Raw genomic sequence first — 6,431 nt, forward strand, 5'->3', positions numbered from 1 at the left:
TTATATGATATCTAATTCTAAGGATAGTTATCATTTTTATTTTTTGGGAGAGAGAGGGCACAAATGAGCGAGGGGCAGAGAGAGAGAGAGAGGGAGAGAGAGAATCCCATGAGGGGCAGAGAGAGGGGGGAGAGATAAAGATGGGGAGCTCACCCAAAGCAGGGCTCGAGCTCACCTGATACAGGACTCGAACACACAAACCATGAGACCATGACCTGAGCCCAAGTCAGATACTTAACTGACTGAGCCACCCAGGTGCCCTCATTTTTATTTTTAAAATATTTTTTCAACTGTATCCATCACCCTTCACCAAATGATTCCCCATTTGTCACTGATGAAAAATCAAATGAGAAAGTTGTCCAAATGATTGAATGAAGAACACTGATCATCTTACAAGCTGATGAATAATACAAACAAAACTCAAAAAGCACAATTTCTGTAATGCAGCAGCCAAAACTCAGTGTCGCGCAAAAAAATACCTTAAAGTAAATGTAGTTAGTAATTTTAAAATCACGTGAGTAAAATCATAGATTTCGAGCAGCTATAAAGAAATCTTAACTTACAAAATTTAAGTTAAACATAATACACTGAAAATTCACTAACGTAGCAATGACACAATTATGGCATTTGCATACATTTCAATATATTGCATATATTTCAGGTTTTTTTCTGAAATGTTTCTCCTCCTGCCAGGTCATCATTAAAAAGACAATTTTTGATGCTCCATTCCTCAAGATATCCATAAAGTATATATTTTTAAGGTGAGAGCAAGCTTTATGTAGAAACTGCAGAGGGATAAATTCCTCTACCAACCTGCTTCAGTCTATATCAGGGTCTGAGTTCTCAGCATTGGTACTACTGATATTTGAGATAAATGGAGCAGCATTTGCCACCCCAAAATATTTCTCTTTGCCATAAGGATTATTTTAGGTTGATTTTTTAAAGTTTATTTATTTTTGAGAAAGAGAGAGAAAAAGAGTATATGTGCATACACACACATGAGTGGGGGAGGGGCAGAGAGGGCGAGAGAGAGAGAGAGAGAGAGAGAGAGAGAGAATCCACTGACGGTGCAGAGCCTGATGCAGGGCTCAAACTCATGAACCAGAGATCACGACCTGAGCAGAAATCAGGAATTGAATGCTTAACTGACTGAGCCACCCAGGCACCCCTAGGCTGATGATTTTTAAGAAAAAGTTGACATAGAAAAAGCTCTGAAAACTGAGAATTTACCTTTTTGTAAGAGACATTTACATTTATAAGGTGAAGCTCTATTTGTAAGGGTGTCTCCCTTTCTGTACCAGGAAGAGGAGGATGACTAAATCTCTAGAAACTCTTTCCAATGAAGAAGGCAACAATCTAAATCTGCATAACAACCTTCCCCCTGTTGACTGTGCTTTTTCTGAGCGTCTCCCATAACTGGCTCACCTGCCCCCACCGTCTTTCTTTCTTTCTTTCTTTCTTTCTTTCTTTCTTTCTTTCTTTGTTTCATCTGGGTATAGTGGACACACAATGTTACGTTAGTTTCAGGCATATAATAGAGTGATCCCACCATCTTCTTTTTCTTTAGCTGGAGATAGTATTTAAGGTGGTGGCTTGGGCCATTTCAGGGACTTACTCAGTTTTCCTAGGTATCTCTCCTGTATACAAGAGATACGCATGTCCCTAAACTTCAGTTTGTTTTTCTCCGGTTAATCTGTCTTTTTTTATTGGGGTGGATTACATGGGGGTGGGGGGGTGGGGCTCTCAGCCAAGAACCTAGAAGGGTAGAGGGAATTTTTTTCCTCCTCCACAGAGATCAGATGATTTCTTACTGTCGGGACTTGCCCTGTTGGCTGTTTAGCAGAATCTGCGGTATCTACCTAGCACCTACTCACTAGTACTAACTTTCTCCAGGTTGTGACAACCAGAAATATCCCCAGACATTGCCAAATGTCCCTCAGGGGACAAAACTGCTCCTGGTTGAGAACTCTACATTTAAGATAAGACCTGAGTATCATTCTATATCTTTAACTAGTGGGGAAGGAAAATTAAGTTTCAAATTTTACACAGACTAACCTTAGACCACCAAAAATCAGGGCTTAAATTGGGAAGGAATGATGAGTACAATGCAAACGGTAGATTTTTTTTTTTTTTTTTTTTTTGTGGCTCGGTCTAAGAACAGTAAACAAAAACAGAAGCTTTTCAGAACTAAGCAGATTTTAAGAATTATTTTTCTGTGAGGACTTCAAAATACAATTGATCATAGCCCAATAAATCATTTGCAGAAGGCATGTACATATATCTTAGTGACTGTGCCATTGTATGTGCTGTGCAGTGGGTATCCAGAGGGTAAGGTGACTAGGAGAAAAACGGAAGTAAGAAATCAGACTGCAAATAAAACATAAGTCAGGACAGCAGTGAAGTAGCAAGTCAGAAAAGCAAACAGAAATCAAGTGTAACAAATTGTTTGCAGACACACAGTCATCATACAGGACATCCCCGGACACAGAAAATGAAGCAAGGCAGAGGGCAAATTATATGCATGACCCCAACAACAAGAAAGGGCACCCATACTGACACAGGCTGGGATTGTGCTCCTCATCTCAACTTGCTTATTTCTCCTCCCTCGGAAAGAGTCATTATTAGTAAACCTGGCCTAGAAACCTGCATGTGGTGATCACTGACAACAGCTTTCTGGGTCAGTAGCATAGGATCAGACTCACTTGTCTGGCAAGGGCATTTCTGTGACGCTCTGTCTAGCGACAAGTAACAAGTTGATAGACTGTGTCTGCCCTGACACCACGGGTTTCCGTCTCGTTGTTGAAACAATGGCTGCTGTTTTTCAATAGGGACTGTGGGCATACATTCAGACTGGAAATGTGACTGATTGTGTTTGTATCTGCTCTCTCATCTTCCAAGTGAATTTCAAAAACTTACACAAGAAACCCCAGAGCACCTCGTGAATGTGCTAGAAGGCCCTGATGAATACATTTAACTAGTGTCAGAAGTCACACTTTTTCCACTTAGGGATTTCTCGTCTGTTTTATTGTCTTGATGGCACTTATTACCATCTGAGTTTATTTGTCCTTGTTTATTGGGTCTCCTGCACAAAAATAGAAGTTCCGTGAGTGCTGGGACCTTGTTGGCCTGTTCACTGCTATGTCCCTAGCACCCAGGCAGAGCGTGGCATGTAGTAGGCATTCAATAAATGAGGAGTTCTTGATGACCACAGATGAGGCAATCACTCTGATCTCCTCGATCTTGACACCAGCCGTTCAAGACTGCATACCAGCCTGAGAACCAGAAGTAACATCAGTGATCTTGGGTTAAAAGACAGACCATGGAGCAAAGGAAGTAACGAGGACTTGTGTTTTCCCCTGCCCTCCGTACAATTAAATCTTGACCTCCAGCTGTATCTACATATGAAATAGAAACATTTGAATTCAGATGTGGCCATGGAGTCTCACTGATGCCAGATACGATGCACGGGATAAACACCTCTTACAGAACAAATCATTGCACTCACTAGATCCGAGGAACCAATACCTACAACAATAAACAGAGAATACAGGATGAGCTACCCTACGTATGACTAGCTCAGTGAATGAATAAACACCAGCAGTTCCGTATCCAGCCCCAGTCCGGACTCTGCACAGCAAACAGTCTAAGTCTGAGAATCTGTGGTACGCCACCCAGTTAAAGCCTGGTAAAAGCAAAGTGAATGGGTTGTATAAGGGAAAAATGGCATCCAAAATACTGGTATTTTGAAGGAGTAATTCACAGCTGGGCAAGGCAAGCTGTGAAAATTTTGCTTTGTTGAAAGAAAGAGGGCTAGTGCAGCCTTTGGAATGGCTTCTCATGACCAAGGAGCTCAAGGACGCAAAAGATTCAACACAGTTTTTTTTTTTTTTAATTAATGCCATTTGAGGGGCACGCTGGTCTAGTTTGCTCAGTTTTGCTGTTACGCATAGGTTTTACTTTAATGAATCCAAACAACAGTTATTTTCTTTAATGGAGGACCATTTTTGGAAAGTTCTTTGAATTGCTAGAATCACCATCAAAGTTTAGACTATTTCTGAATTCAAAGAACAAACTGTATTTAAAGTATAATGGATGATTGGGCTACAGGAATTCAAGATCTCTTTGCAATTTAAGAAGCATTAAGTAAAACCAGAATGGAGAGGATCAATAAAAAATATAATCATTCTCATTCTTGGAAAGAACAATGATTTTAACACACCTGCTAATATAAAGAGAATGAAGCAAAGAGGAAGAGTTTCAAAGAGAAGATCTGCATACAAATGTCACTGTCATTTATTCAGAGCTCAACAGGTACTCTGTTTCTTGTAGGGAGATGATGCAAAGTGGTCTGGGCATCCTTTCTGGACTAACAAAAATGGATACGGCTACATATGAGTAGGCTTTGAAACCAGCCCCACTATTCTCTATCTTACAAGTTAAGTGAGATTCCAACATTCCAAGTTAAGATTCCAAGTTGAGTGGGATTCGTCATTAATACCTTAGCAGTTTGGTACCAATCTGTGCATCAGCACATTAAAATCTCCAAAAAAGTGGCGTGATGCCTTAGTCGTAAATAGTAAAGTAAAAGAGGTAAAGTGACCTTTTTCCAAGGAAAAGGAGCAACTTAAGTACTGCAACACTGTGCTCAATTGCTTCGGAATAAGTTACACCTAAACCATAGATTCTTTTATTTGTAAGGAGTCACCTCTCGTTTATACATCATAAGAACGAGCAGTGGCAAAAGGGGAGATTGGATTATAAAGCCATGACTCAACAAAGGAACTCACAAACTACAGACTCAGCTATCTACTCTCCATTTCTTTTTCACTCATGTTTAAATGTATTAAGGTCATCGGTTAATTCAAGGGCAGAGAAATGTCAGGTTATTACCACAAGTGTCAAGTGCTCACGAATGTGGAAATCATTATGTTTTACTATGAGAGTGAGATTTTTTTTTTTTTAATTTCAGAGGTAGGTGGACAAATCCAAATGGTCTGAAATAAGCCTGGTGTGGAAAAAAATACTCTGGAGGGAGTCATGACCATAGCATTGCTCTTCCTATCCTTTGGGCATTTTCTCCTTGAATTTTCTTCTCACCTTTCTCAAGTTCCTTCAGTGATAGTAGGAAAAACTGCTAGTTGCTAACCCAATATCGTGCTTTTTTTTCCCCTTCCTTCAATAAAAGAACCTCAGGCTTGTTTAGTTTGTCAATATCCTTCACCACACAACTGCATTTCTGAACCTCTCTTGCAGTGAAAACAAGTGCAAAGGCTAAGTTTTGGGCAATGTAATGTAAGTGAAAGTGTTGTGTGCGACATTCAGGAAGGCTCCTTAAAGATAAGTCACTCCATTTTCTAATCTCTCTTCTTCCTTCTAATGCATGGGACACATATACAGTGCCTACAGCTTCAACGTCTATCTTAGACCACATTCGAAGGTAAGACAGATAAATGAAAGGAATATCAATCCCTGGAGGGTTTCAAATTGTACGTCTAGCCCTGGATGTCCAGTCCTGGAATTATTTTAGATGAGAGAAAAATAAACTTCCCTATTGCTTAAGCCAGTAGTAATTTGGATTTTTTGTGTCAGGCAGCTGAGTTAAATTCTAATTGATACAAAACACAAATAAGAATTCCACAAAGCTAAAACAAGGAAGGAAACAGGGGAACGCAGACACAAGGGCATGAAAGAGTAAACGGGAGAATTTGTTACTCAAAAATATACCTTTTTGGCACAAGGATTATTTTATGCTGATCTTTTTTTTAAAAAACAGCGGGCATGAGAGGAGTTCTGAAAACCAAGTAAAAGATACCTTTTTGTGAGAGCAATTTACATTTATAAGGGTGTTGGGGACAAAAAAATTCCCTTTGCCCTTCAAGATTCTTCTAGCTGGTCTAGAATTAATTGACAGGACACAGATTAACAGGGGGAAAAAAAAACCCAAAAAACAAAAAACAAAGTTGAATTACATGCACACAGAGGCCCAATAGTAAAACTGAGACCTAAAGAAATGACCAAAGCAGGCAGTTTTTATACTCTTTAGACGAAAAGACATAAATCTGTGAGGAACTGACAGGACAAAGAAAACCTGTGTTTGGGAGCTTCAATCAGCAGGGAATTCTAAACAGAATTTTGACCAGGGTAGTAAATGAGTAAAAGTAACAAGGTCTGTTTATACAGCCTTCTCAGTTCAGAATTCCCTATCTGTGGTGATAAAGACGTCTCTTTAGCTCCTGGCATCGGGAAGGTATCTTTCACATGGGAGATTTATTTCCTGCTTTCTGGAGACAATGCGGCCGGGGGCCAGGGGGGGGGGGGGGGGGGGGGGTGGTTGTCAAAGTGTTCTAACTGCACTGGCTGTTTTTTTAAGTAACTTTAATTCAAAAGAATCAATGTGCCAAAGTAACACTTTTGGGGGGCAGCATGCCTTT

The sequence above is a fragment of the Panthera uncia genome, chromosome X (assembly GCF_023721935.1).
Source record: "Panthera uncia isolate 11264 chromosome X, Puncia_PCG_1.0, whole genome shotgun sequence".
Lineage (NCBI taxonomy): Eukaryota > Metazoa > Chordata > Mammalia > Carnivora > Felidae > Panthera > Panthera uncia.